Source organism: Anser anser, assembly GCF_964211835.1.
Source record: "Anser anser genome assembly, chromosome: 12".
In the NCBI taxonomy this organism is placed as follows: Eukaryota; Metazoa; Chordata; class Aves; order Anseriformes; family Anatidae; genus Anser; species Anser anser.
The window spans coordinates 1,574,618-1,590,175 of record NC_139733.1 but is presented as its reverse complement, the minus strand read 5'-3'; the positions used below and the strand labels follow the sequence as shown (position 1 = coordinate 1,590,175).

Here is a 15,558-nt window from a genome sequence, read left to right as displayed (position 1 = left end):
GCCCGAATGCTGACACTACGCAAGGCACCAACGTAAAGCAAGCTAACCATACCTTTATGCTAACACCTGGAGAAGCTGACTACAGTTTATACTCATTCCAAAACCTTCTTCTTACCCTGTAATTATCACTGTACAATTATTTCTGAAAGGTAACCATAATGTTATCCGCTTCGCTCTTAATGAGTGCTTTTCATTCATTAAGATCTTGAAGTAAGATCTTAAATTGCTTTGCAAAGGTAGGCAAACATTGCTGAGATTTGACACATGAAGTCAGATCAAAGCTTGACTGACCTGCTGAAGTTGACCAAACCAACAAATAATTTTGTGGCAGGACCTAAGTGTTGTGCACACTGCAACTCAAGCCATGCAATTACAGAGATTACAGGAACATAAAAACTTGGTTAAAAACCAGCAAATTAAATAGCTGCCTGTCAAACCTCCTCTTCATCCAACAATAACAGAACAGATGTTTTTGCAGTTAAAGCACTAGTCTAGCATGAAGGATTTGGGAGTAGCTCCTGCTGTGTAGAATTCCTGAGGGACTTCAGCACACTGTGTCCCAGTTTCTCTTGTGTAGTCAGGATAGCAATAATTATCTGTCTTAGTCTTCTGTCTTCCCTATTTGGTGTAAAATATGTTGCACATGGACATTTTCATATTATGTACATTGAAAGATGTCAGAGCTAAGATCACAATAGCCATTTTTACATGTTAACATAACACAAATAATAAAATATCATGACAACTAGTTGTTGTTACAACTCAAACCTTGGTGTTAATATTTTCAGTTTTTCATTCTAGTAGCCAGCCAACCATAAAGGATATCAATATTTCAAGCACTGTGATGAAGTCATTAAAAACCACAAAGAGCATACAGCACAGATTTTATAGACTATCCATGAAGAAGTTCTCATACAACAGTTTTCCGAGTTCAGATATTGAGAAATTGAATGTCTAACACAAGATCCTCAGTGGAACTGTAACTGCATTATGAAAAAAAAAAAACGTGATCAACAATTTACACAGATTTCCATTATCCTAACACTGTTTTACATCCTTTTTGTTCAGTGGCATGCACAAATCATCTCCAACAAGAACCAGAGTCAGGTTCTCCAAGATGCTTTGTGTGCTTTCTATAGAGTTGTGCTCCTTAGTAATTTTTCAAGAAATGTCACACTTAAACTTATATTTCTGCATTTTCTTTGATATTTTAACACTATTCATGCATATATTTTCCCAGTTTATTAAGACCACCAGCACTAGTTGTATTTTAATTAAGCTGAATATAGGGGAAACAAAGATATTTCAACTTGAATAAGTATGAGAGGATTGACGATAGCTTACAAAACAGGGAAAAAACAAGGTAAATGAAAGTTTCATAACAAATTATTGCTCTCCACAATCTTTTAACAGGAGCCAGGGACTATGCTAAGTAATAAATTAGCCAATTTATTACTACATATTGTAAACTGAAGGCCATCCCTTAAAAGAAGTCTGATGACTAACAATTTATCTGTAACCTTCCCATTCAGTGAAAGCATCCCAGATCTCACGGCAACAGTCACTAAGTCTTCACAGAGAAGATACTTAATATTACATCTACAATTTGCCTGTTTTCATCATGTTTGTCCTCCTTGCTTGTCTTATCAGTTAGGGACCTTACTTTATTTTGGTGAGAACAAACCTCTTTATTATTCAGAATGGTATGCTAATTCCTTTCTTTTTAATAGTATCACTATTAAAGAGCCCTAAATGCAGGAAAACCAAGACAGTTTTAACAAAAGGAGTGCTTAATTAACGAGCTAGTAAAACTTATCAAAGTCACTGTACGCCTTTCCAATACTTACTGGGCTGATATCTATGGGATGTAACCAAATTCTCTGCAAATTCTTTTTTCACCTAATGCGTGCAGCTCTCATCTAGTGAACAGAAATTAGGCTTAAGAATTATACTCATTTACCACCATAAAGGCTATGTTAAACCATTTCTTCAAAAACTTTCACATGATATATATCTAACCTGCTACTTCCCTATTTTCTATTCTATCCAAAACTCATTCAGAAAAGAGATGCCCATAAATCATACAAAGAAGTCACTTTCAATGAAACAGAAAGCAACAAAATCAGTTTGGGGAGAACCTTTAATAAAGCTTTGTATCGTTACTAAGATTAACAGAAGAGAGCCTTTCAAAATGCAGGATGGCAGTTTGAAACAATTGCTCTCTTGGGCCCATACAATGGACCAGGAAAACTTCACCAGAGGCATTCAAATTCTAAGATGTGGGAACAACAGTAAATACATCAACTCCAATTTCCCATCACAAACAACCATTTCGTATAGCCCACCTCAAGCTTATCAAGACCTTAAAACTACAAAAGCACTGTCCTCTTATCTTACCGAAAGACTGTTCTAGAAATCTTACTATTATCATACCTAGAAACCATCTAGACTAAGTGTATTCATGTGCCATGGCCAGCACTACAAACCAGCATTTTTCAGCTGAACGCGCCCCTAAACCAGAGCAAGGTAAAATGCAAACTCTGATTCTCAACTACACTTCAACAAAGCATAGTTGTAGTAAAAACATGACCTCATTTGCAGTTCTCAGTTTGGTCCTTCACTATCTTCAAGCTATTTTATTCTCTGTCTTCCCAACAGTCTATAAATATTGGTGAGAATCATACTGGAAAATAATTAGAGTACTGCAGGTTTTGGCAAAGACATTTAAAATTACTGTCTTACTTTTTTTCTACAGGGCACTGCTACAAAGAATATTCTGTTTACTGGATAAATCTTCCCTGATTTGCAACAGAATGAAAGCTAATTAAGAAACAGTCTGACTGCATTATCAAAACGTTATTGAAATAGTATTTGATATTTTAAATACAAAAACATAAAGCTAACAGAATAGCCATTAAATCTTATGCTTTGATAATAGGGATACTGCATCAATAGGTGTATTAAAGCCCCTTGCTTTGGAAATAAAACAATTTACTGACCAGACCAATAATTAAAATAATCACTGGCATAAGTAGGTAGCAGAGACAACAAATTTAAAATATTCACGCAAAGATGGAAAGAGGAGACAAATTAATGGGCATAAGCAGTGATGAACACATCTGATCCTGAGAGACTCAGATGTCTAAAACAAACAACACTCAGACACTCTAGTAAGGATTTTTGAGATGTCAAGAACAAGACAGGGATGCTTCTTATAACTACATGGAATGTGACTGACACTCTTGAATATACACTCATGAACTTATGGTTTAGTGTAGGACTTGTTAGTGTTAGGACAGAGGTTGTACTAGATGATCTTGGAGGTCTCTTCCAACCTAGACGATTCTGTGATTCTGTGAATATACAATATATGCTCAGAGACTAGATGATGGCTGGGACAAAAGGAATTACATGCCAGGTGACAGAAAGAGAAAAGTTGCTTCCTGGAATTACTTATAACAGTAATCTCAAGGCTGCCATACCCAATCTTTCTTACAGATGGATATGCCTTTTCATTTAACTAAAAGTTACCAAAACCTTTTCTCCCTAGTACTGGAGTTTTAAGAATGAAAGACTGGAACACTGAATTGAAAATAAAGATGCATTTCCACCAGGACAGAAGGAAATGTTATTTGGCTTAAAGTATGTTCAGTATGTTTATATTGTCCCATCTGCTGCTTTCATTCAGGAAAAAAAAAAAAATTCACAGTAAACCAGCATCATCATAACTGCTTGTCCGGAAACAAAACATTGATCTTTCTTAAAAAGGTTTTGCAAAAAATGTCCACTATGTTTTATATTTACTGAGCTCAGTAACTATATACCTAGTGTGTTCCAATACTGCCTTGGAACTTAGACCAAAGCTTGAATTCTTTGCTTCTTGCCTATCGCCAGTAGCAGTAACATTTACAGGGCAGATTAGGAAAACTGTAGAGTTTCAACAAAAATTGAACACGACCCACAACTATTCTTTCTGCATAAAACTCTGGACAGAACCCAGCCATGTCCCCCAAAATTTGTTGACAAAGGGTAAAAAAACAAAAATAACTACAAAAACTAGAAGTCATAAAATAAGACCTTTGTCCTTAAAACATGTGGGATTTTCTGTTTAGGTTCACACACACACACTACAAACAGATAATAAATAATACAAATAATAACAAATAATAAAAATATCTGTTGGACAAAGATACCCTTACTGAAATTTTTAGATAGACACCAAATCAACATGCCTCCCAGAATAAATCAGTGCATTTTTTGTGCAACCTGTGCTGCGCTGTAGGTAACTGACAATAAGTAGAATATAAAGGAATCTAAAAACCAAAACATCCATCGACTGTTGTAAAGTTTTTATAACATTTCCAAGAGGAAAAGACTTATCTATGTTGAGGCACAATGAGATAAATGAAGGATTTACATTACTTTATGTTAAGCTCATGTAACTTGCATCTTCAGCTGGTCCTTCAGCAGTCTCTCTGCACACACAGCACTATCAATTTTTTTTAGATATGAATATCCAAGCTATGTGCTTAAAATACTCAACTGCTGCATCTATTTGGAAAAAAAAAAAAGTGTATTTCAGAAATCTACATGAATACTCAAATTAAAAAATGGAAAGCTCAAACCACTTAGAGACGAAGTAAAAATTCTTTTCAAACTGCAAAAATAAAAGGTTGTTACTACAGCTGTGAATATTTTAGCAAGATACAGTTAAATAACAAATAGTGCTTACTGCTCAGAACTATTCTTTGTAATATCAGCTCAACCTCCCAAAAGTGTACAATAATACACTGTTAATAAAAACATATTTATTTTAACATACTAGGGTATATTTCTGCTAATGAATTGCAAAATATTCCAAAACAGTTTACCTGGTGAAGCCAAAGATTTACAAGAGCTCTTTTAGCTTTGAACAATGGTTTTGAACAATACTGATTCTCTTGGATGTTTTAAGTTACAGATAACAATAAGTTTGAGTACCTTTGGCACTGATTTTAAAAGCAGAGAAAAAATGTGTTTTAATAAAAACACTGACTCCTTCACCTGAAACGTTGAATGTCATTCCTTTTCTATACAAAGCCTGCGCACTTTAGCACCAAAAGGAGAACGTGTAAAACTTCGTCTATTTTCCAAGGGGGAGAAGTTGACTTTGAGTAGAATTTGACTGAGAAGTTTTAAGTTCTTATGAAGATTTTACTTGCTACACTTCTGAAAGGCAAAGTATCTCAAAATGATTGTGTTTATGCTTAATTTACCAAAGTTTGATTCTGCAGACATGAGCTCTTTAAGAGCTACTCTACATAGAGTCCACAGCCAGATAACTGGAAAAAAATATCCACTTAGGTAAACAAGATCAGACAGTTACTACCTGCAGAGAAACGTAAGATATCCACCAAGAAAAAAAGCAGATGAAGGATTTTTAGTTGGTGTGCTAACTTCCTGAATACTGACTATCTTCTACTGTCCTATCATCATGAATTGAGTGTCATAAACAGTATAAAAGAAAAACAGCCCTTGTGAATCTGGGTGTATGCAGACAAAAGCCTGCACCACTGAAGCAGGTACAAATACCAGTGAGTTGTTCCAAAGAAAGCATGGGAAAAGAGTAGGTGTGGGACATGTTTGTTTATACAGTGAACCGATTCACAGCACTGCAAAATATCCCATCACTACTAAAACCCAAAGGAGCTACATAACATATCTTTCCATTTCTGCATTTGATTTATTTTCTTTAAAGATTAATACTAATTTTATGAAACAGAAAAAAAAAAAAAAAAACCTCTGAAGATCAAGTAAAGTTCTAAATTTTGATAAAAAAAAAGTCCTAGTGATGTACTATTTCAGCTTCTAGGGAAACACAGGCTTGGAGCTAAGCTGTAAACATACGTTATTTCTTCATTTTTAACTACTGCAGGTTAATGTAATGAATTGCATTTGAGATATACCACTATAAATGCATCCCCTTGACATATATGAACCGTATTCACAGCTGAAATAGCCCTGGCTACCAGCCAACAGAAGGACACAGTGTTAGTGTTTTTTTTTTTTTTCTGTTTGACAAGGTATAGCTGAATTAATGCCAGGGATAATGAGAAGGGCATCCTGTATTATAAGAAAATATCACCATTTCATTAATATTGTAAAACATAAGAAAGATTATTCACTGGCTGGCTTTGCATGTGGATGCTCAAATTATTCCTACAGTATTTCAATCATACCACGAAGAAGACCATCAATAACATGTTTGTTAATTTTCACTCATTACACCACCCCACTGTAACACAGATATACACTGAATTCTTTACAAAGAGAACAACTCATTAGAAAGAAATGTTTGTTCATCTCCACCCAGCTGTACAGATAAGATCCTCCGGTCCATGGGAAGAAAAACCTCCAGTGGCAGCATCTGAACAGTCCCCATCGTGAGAATGCCAGAAGAATCAAGCCTCCAGGCAAAAACTCACAACAACGTTCATGTTCAAGGAAACAGAAAAAGCTTATTCCATTTTGTTTTCAAAACAGAAAGTTCTCATCGAGAACCTAATGTTGGGAAATCCACTTAATTTAGCAAGATTGGACATTTGTTCATAAGTTAGAAGCAAAAGCAGTCAGCGAGAGAAAGCAGACAAGGGATTTCGAGCTTTGTGATATCCAACCAAACAGCATTTTCCCTGTCAAGCTATACAGAAGCTACTAACATCCTCAAAATAATCATTCAAGTGCCATCACATCACGTTCTTGACAACAAAAATGAGTGGAAAGCCTTTTTTGTTTGGAGTCATATAGTCTAGCTCTCTTTCTGAAGGTAAACATGAATTCCTGTGAAGCTGTGGTTCACTAACAGACAGCTTGAAGGGTCAGAAGGACTGAATAGAGAGGGCAATGCTATTTAAAACAAACAACGTTTGGGCGCAAGTCAATCCAGTACAAGATTTTAAAACTCCCATACTACTGTTTCCTTATGCCCTCATTTGCACTTTTATCTTTTTCTGCATTGTAGCTTATATTTCAAGTAAAAATGACCCCCAAAAATTTGATTTCTATCAAAAAGGTCAGATGAAGTTGTTATGTTGTTAAGCCTATAGTCAACTTAGAGCTTCCTTTGTACTGAACAGTGAAAAGCACTCCTGCATACCTTTTAAAGATTGCTGCATACCTTTTAAAGAGTGCTGCATGATATTCTTCACACCTGCTTCTCAAGGATGTGGCATTAAGCCAATCAGTCAAGGAAGGAAGACTCCTTTTATTAAATGCAATCCATTATCAAGGGTTCATAGAATCATGGAATATCCGGAGTTGGAAGGGACCCATAAGGATCATCAAGTCCAACTCCTGGTACCGTACAGGTCTACCCAAAATTTTAGACCATGTGACTCAGTGCACAGTCCAATCTCTTCTTAAATTCAGACAGGCTTGGTGCAGTGACTACTTCCCTGGGGAGCCTGTTCCAGTGTGCAACCACCCTTTCGGTGAAGAACCTCTTCCTGATGTCCAGCCTAAACTTCCCCTGCCTCAGCTTGACACCTTTCCCATGGGTCCTATCACTGGTGATTACAGAGAATAGGTCAGCGCCTGCCCCTCCACTCCCCCTCGTGAGGAAGCTGTAGACTGTGATGAGGTCTCCCCTCAGCCTCCTCTTCTCCAGGCTGAACAGGCCAAGTGACCTCAGCCGCTCCTCATACGTCTTCCCCTCTAGGCCCTTCACCATCTTCGTTGCCCTCCTCTGGACACTCTCCAACAGTTTAATGTCCTTTTTATACTGTGGTGCCCAAAACTGCACACAGTACTCGAGGTGAGGCCGCACCAGCGCAGAGTAGAGCAGGGCAATCACTTCCCTCGACCGACTAGCAATGCTGTGCTTGATGCACCCCAGGATACGGTTGGCCCTCCTGGCTGCCAGGGCACACTGCTGGCTCATATTCAACTTGCTGTCAACCACAACCCCCAGATCGCTCTCTGCGGGGCTGCTGTCCAGCGTCTCGTCGCCCAGTCTGTACGTATAGCCAGGGTTGCCCCGTCCCAGGTGCAGGACCCGGCACTTGCTTTTGTTAAACTTCATGTGGTTGGTGATCGCCCAGCTCTCCAATCTGTCCAGATCTCTCTGCAAGGCCTTTCCACCCTCATCCGAGTCCACAACTCCTCCAAGTTTGGTGTCGTCGGCAAATTTGCTGAAAACACCTTCTAGTCCTACATCCAAATCATTTATAAAAACATTGAAGAGGACTGGCCCTAAAATGGAGCCTTGAGGGACCCCACTAGTGATCATCCGCCAGCCTCATGTGGCCCCATTTACCACAACCCTTTGAGCCCTGCCCATCAGCCAATTGCTCACCCATTGTATGATGGTTTTGTTTAGCTGTATGCTGGACATTTTGTCCAGTAGGATCCTATGGGAAACCGTGTCAAAAGCTTTGCTGAAGTCCAAAAAAATCACATCAGCTGGTTTCCCTTGATCGACTAGATGGGTGATCTTATCATAAAAGGAAATCAAATTTGTTAGGCAGGACCTACCCCTCATGAACCCATGTTGGCTGGGACCAATGACTGCATTGTCCCCCAGGTGCGCCTCAGTAACTTCAAGGATCATCCTCTCCATAATTTTACCGGGCACTGACGTAAGACTGACAGGCCTGTAATTGCTAGGGTCTTCTTGCCCTTTTTGAAAATTGGCACAACGTTTGCCAGCTTCCAGTCCAATGGGACCTCTCCAGATTCCCAAGATCGTTGAAAAATAATTGAGAGAGGTCCTGTGATGATGTCAGCCAGCTCTTTAAGCACCCTGGGATGAATCCCATCCGGACCCATGGACTTGTATGGATCCAGGTGGAGCAGCAAATCCCAAACATGTTCAGAGTTGGTTGGGAGTTCGTCATTCCCACCTTCATGGTCCTCCAGCTCAGGGCACCCTGGGTCCTGAAGCCCATCATCAGTGTTGAAGACAGAGGTGAAGAAGGCATTAAACATCTCTGTTTTGCCTATATCATTGTCTGTGAGGAGACCTTCCCCATCAAGTAGCGGACCTATATTTTCTTTGGTTCTCCTTTTTCTGTTCACATACCTATAAAAACCTTTTTTATTGTCTCCCACAGACATGGCCAGCTTCAACTGTAGTTGGGCTTTTGCCACACGAATTTTCCCCCTACAAACACAAACAGCATCCCTGTATTCCTTCCATGTCGCCTGACCCTCCTTCCAGCAGCCGTACACTTTCTTTTATCACCTAAGCTCCAGTAGAAGATCCCTGGTCAGCCAGGCCAGCCTTCTGCCCCACCTGCTTGACTTCCGATATTTTGGAATCTCCTGATCTTGTGTGTTTAGGAGGCAGTGCTTTAAGACTGCCCAGCACTGATGGACACCAATGCCTTCAAAAGCAGTTTCCCAGGGGACCTTGCTGACTAGTTCCCTGAGCAGCCTGAAGTCTGCTTTCCCCATATCCAGGGCTGAAGTTTTGGTGGCAGTTTTCCTTCTGTCACCATAAATTTTAAACTCAGTCACTTCATGGTCACTATGACCAAGACGGCCGCCAATTGCCAAGTCCCCCACAAGACCCTCTCTGTTCTCCAGCAACAGATCTAGGAGGGCACCTTTCCTAGTTGGCTCCCTTAGCACCTGCACCAAGAAGTTATCATCTAGGTGCTTCATGAACCTCCTGGGTTGTAACTTTCAGAATGCTGCTTTATTGAGAAAGATTATTCTTGCATGAAGAAGTGTTATAAAAGGGTTGACAAGAACTACTCCTGTACTTTTTATGCAGGCAAAGACAGACCAGGCCATCTTATCTTGAGATTTGAACAAGCCTATCACCACTGGAGCTAATTAACTTTTCCAAGGGCATGCAACCATGGCCATGACATAACTTCACTGTGTAGTAACCAATCACTTGAAAAGTGAAATTATACCATACACCTTCATGTTTATGCCAGTTCAGTCCTCTGCAGTGACTAAAGGATTGCAGATTGTCAGGTCAAATCCAATTTAGCTACTTTGTCATATAGAGTTCAATAGAGTATATGTACAAATCTCACTAAATGTTAAACCTGCAGCACTCTGGGGCTCTGCTCAGGACACAAGCATCTGTTTTCCAATGACATAACCGAAACACAGGCAACAGAACTTCTCCCACACTTAAAGCTGCCAATTAAAAAAAGAACAGAGTATTAAGAAGTGGAAGAAAAAAAAAAAAGAATTAACTAACTTACTGATAAGGAAACCTTCCATGGGAATAGGTTTTAATATTTATACCAACTCTGATGGAAAAGCTCCACTTTCCACCCCCCCCCCCCCCCCCAAAACTGTTGGCTTTGGTGCTGTTTTAAAGATTAGCACCCACTGAAATATGCTATTTTTCTCTTTGGTTAATAAGAAACCTGGAAGAGGATACTTTCAGTTCACTAAGAGCACAACAAACCAAGTACAACAAATGAATCTATGCTCAACAAAATATTTAGGATACTCACAGCTGAAATATTTGTAGACAAGCAAGCCTTTTTAGTAATTATGTACCCAACACAACCAGTTTTCTTTAGTAAACCACTGGTGTATATATATATATTTTTTTTTTGAACTGAGTTATGTCATGTGCTCCAAAATGAACTACAGGGGGGCCTTGAATGAAAGTGGAAAGCAATACATAATGTAGACATACAATTGATCAAGATCAAACCATGCAACTTTTAGATTCACCATGACATTTTCACTTGTAAGATTTTCACTGGCATTATCAGCAGAATGCACAGTGCAGGAACCCCAATAAAAGAAACAACAACTTCATTTCCATTTCATCTTCATGTCTGTTTCCACAGTAATTCCAATTAAGTTGCCTAAATACCTGTAACAGCAGCTATCAGCACCCTGGGCTTACAAAACATTTTTCTCCTCATATTTCACTAAATGATCTTCATAATTCTTCTTCTGCTTCAACTGATTTTTTTTACATCTTTCCATTATTTGTTTTAACTCAGCAAGACTTTTTCTTGTATCCATACACTAACACTCCGTGAGTGTTTTGTCGTACAACATGAGAGTAAAAAAAATCCATATGAAGCCCTAAAATGCTGTCAAGTTAAAAAGCTTATTCATATCATAAACACCGGCTTGGTTCCCCTTTTGTTCAGATTGGAAGCGAAACAAATACAAACAAGGCAACTATATGCACAAAGGCCAGTTTACATGCACAGGGAGAGCCTTAACTGTTTGCTAATAACAAACAGTTTGAATAAATATTGCATCCTCTGACATCAGGATATTCCATTTAGTTAGTACAAACACTGACAAATTCATTTCTGCAAAAAAACAAGTAATGTTTTTAAGGCAACTTATAAATAGACGCTGAAGTCAACAAATACTGTCCCCTGCTATGACCCTTTTGATCTTGATCTTCATTGCACAGTGAAGTCAGAAAACTACCAAGAGTTTGATCTTCACGAATTATGTAAACCCATTTACATAACAAGTAACACTGTTAATAGCTGGGAAGTTATAATTTCTGACTGGAAGATTTTGTACTTTGTATTTGATATTGGAAGTTTCTTTACAACTTGAGGCATTTGAAGCCAGTGCCAGATTTTACACCTGATGTTTCTAACACTCTTCGTTCTTCTCAGGAATGATAATTGGGCAATACGCTCAAATGACATTGGCACTCTGAAACCATAAATATCATCTCAACTTTTATCTAGTAGAATGACTTCCTATTGATTAAGCAAAAAAGCAGCCTCACTATTTCCACGAGGAATATTTAACTTGAGATGCAAAAGCAAAATGCTTTCAGTTGTTCATTATTACTCACAGCTAGGTTCCTGTGGGAACATTTTTTGCATCATTGTTGCCGTAGCAATTACTATAGAAACCCCTGAATGCAGTGGAGTAAAACCTGTTGAAACTATCATGCCATGAAAGCTCCATTCAAAATATTAATTCACGACAGAAAATGTTCAGTAACCACTACCAGCAAAACAAAGTTGTTTTCTAGCCTCTAGCATGTTAAAACACCAACAACATGACAGCAATTTCAGCCCAACATCACTTTATAAGATCATACAGAAAGTTTTGATAATTTTTTTTCAAGGAAAGGCTGTCTGTCAGTGTCTGGAAGCAATAAGGCCTATAACCTTCTTATTTTATCCTATTTAAGGTAATTGATAACAAATCTCATAACTAATATACGGATTTAATTGCTTTGCATCTGCCTGAAGTACAATGTCAGGGCAGCAAGACCAAGAATTAACTATTTTTTCTTTGCCTCGTAACATGCATTCTCAGCATCTGTTCCAAATGTATGACTGTACATTGCTATCGACAGAAGACCAAGTCAAACAAAGCTTCAGGCCTATGGCTGCAGGTTACCTGCTTTAAGATGTCCCCCAAAATAAATGCAATGAAAGCACTTAAGGGTCAAAAAGTAGTGATGAGTGAAGGCTGAAAGCAGAAAAATCTTGTAAGAAACATTACTTTTAAACATTTTAAAGCAAAAATTACTGCCAGTAAGAGAACAGTACTTCTACATTATTTTAAGAACATTTATGCTGTAGGAAAAAAATAAACAGACCAAATAATGAATGATTTTAATATATCAACATCACTAAAAATCGCACTGCTGTGATTCTGGACTACCTGTTCTTCCAAAAAATAATGAACAAAAAAACCAGAACATTTGTGTTAATGTTTTGGTGTGTATGGCACAAACACATCTTACCCAAGCCCTTGCACGTATTAGCATATTCTCATCCATATACACTAGTACAGGATCCATTTTTTGCCATGAAAATACTTAATGATTTGTAACAACTTTATAATATAGTTGAAGATTCACTCTGACATGCAGAAACTACTCGCTTTAGACATGGCCTGAATCAGAACATAAAGAATACGTATAGCTCTGAGCATGCATAATGACAGTGGAGGCATCATCTTGTTGCACACAGACACCACCTCATAGCCACATACACAAGCTCATGAGACTCTGCAAGAGTCAGATGAAGATTGGCTTCCTGTGAAAGCAGGCCCTGCACTGTGTCCTGCACTCTGTACTCTCTTATGTCCCTCATTGCCTCAGTGACGCTCTTGCCATGAAAAGGCTGTGGTTACTTCAGAGCAACACATGCACTGTTAGCCTCCTGCCAAAAGAACATGAACTAGCTATGCTCTGGCAGCCTTCCTCACCAGAGCTGTGCTAATTCGTGCATCTCACCTCCACCCATACACCATTATGTTAAAACTTGAGTTGAGTTTATCCTTATTGTCTCTGATTTTCTTTTTTTTTTTTTTAATTTTCTTTTTAAAAATGAAACTGGACTATAGGTAGAAAAGTTACTAGCAAGAGACAGATAGCAAAGTCACATACCATTTCCTGAGGAAACCATGTTCTTTAAACCACACACGTACACCCTTTTGCACATCTGACTTTTCTGAGTACTTTGAAAAGCAAAGTAACTGGTTTCATGTCTTCCAACTCCTAATCCCCCTTATGTCCTACTGAGAAGGGCTAATTAAAAAAAAGTACAATGATTTTTCCCAAAGTCCATAAAGTCACATGACTGATCTCAAGAGAGAAAAGTTTTAAATTACTAGCAAGTGAAAAATATTAAGCATTAAATATAAAACACAGAAGAAACATATTAACACTGTCTGATGCAGATAGAAGACACATGACACAAAATAAAATAGTTCAGCTGGAAGGGACCCACAAAGCTCAGGTCCAACAGCCCAACCACCTACCTCAACACTAACCAAAATTTTAAAAATGTTATTAAGGGCTTTATTCAAAAGTCTCATAAAGACTAGCTGGGAATCAGTAAGCTTTAAGATGCTAGTTTTAAATTTGAGCATGGTTTGAAAACAAGATTCAGAATGGAAACAATACAGTATTTTCAAACTGTCTTTAGAAGGAATCCTGATCAAAAGTTGCATCTTTGCTCTGCTGGAAAGTATAGAGTTGCAATACACTTATAATGAATAACATCTACTGTTATCAAATGGCTCAGCAAACAAAAAAATTGTATTGATAGTGCATTTGAGTATTAACTAATTGCTAAAATAATATTAAGGCACTAAATTATTATAGAAAATATTTATTTTAAGCATACTCTGATATCATGAGTGTTGGTCTTTGCACCCAAGTTTACAAGGTCTAACTGACAATATACAGTTTAAAATGGGTGTTATGACAATCTCAAAGAGCATGAGTCACTATGTAAATAATCTGAAATTCTAGATACTTGACTTTCAAATAAATAGAGGTACATTAAAAAACCTTGGGCAAAGGTTTTGCTTGCTGGGCAAAAAGTATTATTTGGGTCACTAAAACAGCTCAGGTTGAAATGGTCAGCAAAGTAATACTCAAGAGCTTTGATGGAACTTGACAACACAAATCCAATTTCTTTACATATGGACACCAGGGTTTTAGAGTCCAAAACAAGCATTTGTCAGTTCTAGAGTCCTTTGTCAATCTTCCTACCCACCGTCTGTGACAATTAGCTGTTTCTTTAGGTAGACTCCATTGCTGAAAGGCTTGAAACAGGAAAATGGTAGCAGAAGAACTGACCATGTCCTATGTCCTGCCAGTACTGTTTATAAGAAAAAATGAACAGCATTAACATTCAAGAACAGTGGCCTTCAGGGAGGCAGGGACAGCTGCTCTAGTGGCATGAAGCTGCCACATTAACAGAGGAATCTAAGAAATATCTATTTTGTTTATGGCAACAAACCTACTGTATACAGTTCTGTAAAGTACAGCATAGAGAGTTGACAGTTTTCTTGTTGAAAATAGGCTACTTAGGAGCTGTAAAACGGAAATGAGATATGGTAGTGATGCTCTACTCTGCATCCTCAGGATGACAGAAGAGAACTCTGCAAACTGCAAACACACACCAGAAGGACACTGCTGGTCAAAAAAGTCCAACCTCACATGCATAGCCTACATACATAACCTTCGAGGAGGAAAAGAAGAATATCTTGACACAGATACTAAAAAAAAAACCTACCATAAAACCAAGTACTGTAAGACTATTAAGTCATTCAAACCAAAGAACAAACATTAGTAAATCAAAGAAGTTTGGCTAAGCCTGAACTAAAACTAAAACATTATAAATTTCTTAAATTCACTCATGGTTACCACAGAAAAAGAAAAGAATAAATATCTATTCATATACCACTGGTAAATGCATCCCCTTGCTGAGCAAAATATAAGAGCTGTAATGCAGTCACCTTTCTGTCACTATGCTCTATGATCTTTTCACTGATTATTCTTTGAAACTCCCCTTCCATTTACATACAAAATCCTCATAGCAAGATACAGAAAAATTCAAATTTCCTGGAAAGGCTCCTACTTCAGTAAACTGAAAGCAAAAAGATCCCAAATGGACAGGTATTAAGCAGCCTATCTATCATAACAGATGAGAACCTTCCCTCTAAATTCCTCTCCCCCTGGGTTTAATCATACTGATTAAAGCTGGTGGGTTTTGTTGTTGTTGCCTTGTATATAATCAAAGTGTAAATGATGAATACACATGTATATAAAAGATCTTCCAAATATAATGAAATATAAATCAGCACGAGAAA

At 37.9% G+C, this 15,558-nt stretch overlaps 1 protein-coding gene across 6 annotated transcripts in view; it reads right to left on the bottom strand.

Moving 5' to 3' along the window:
• Positions 1-15,558, bottom strand: part of ARHGEF3 (Rho guanine nucleotide exchange factor 3) — a 130,761-nt gene that overhangs the window by 87,351 nt on the left and 27,852 nt on the right. The window contains exons 1-2 of one of the 6 annotated variants that reach the window (XM_083795678.1): positions 4,423-4,475; positions 1,848-1,919 (exon numbers count right to left, since the gene is read on the bottom strand). The exons of the other annotated variants lie outside the window; for them this stretch is intronic. The gene's annotated coding sequence lies outside the window, so the exon portion shown is untranslated. Of the gene's footprint in view, positions 1-1,847; positions 1,920-4,422; positions 4,476-15,558 lie in introns of those variants that run through there. 6 annotated transcript variants of the gene reach the window in all.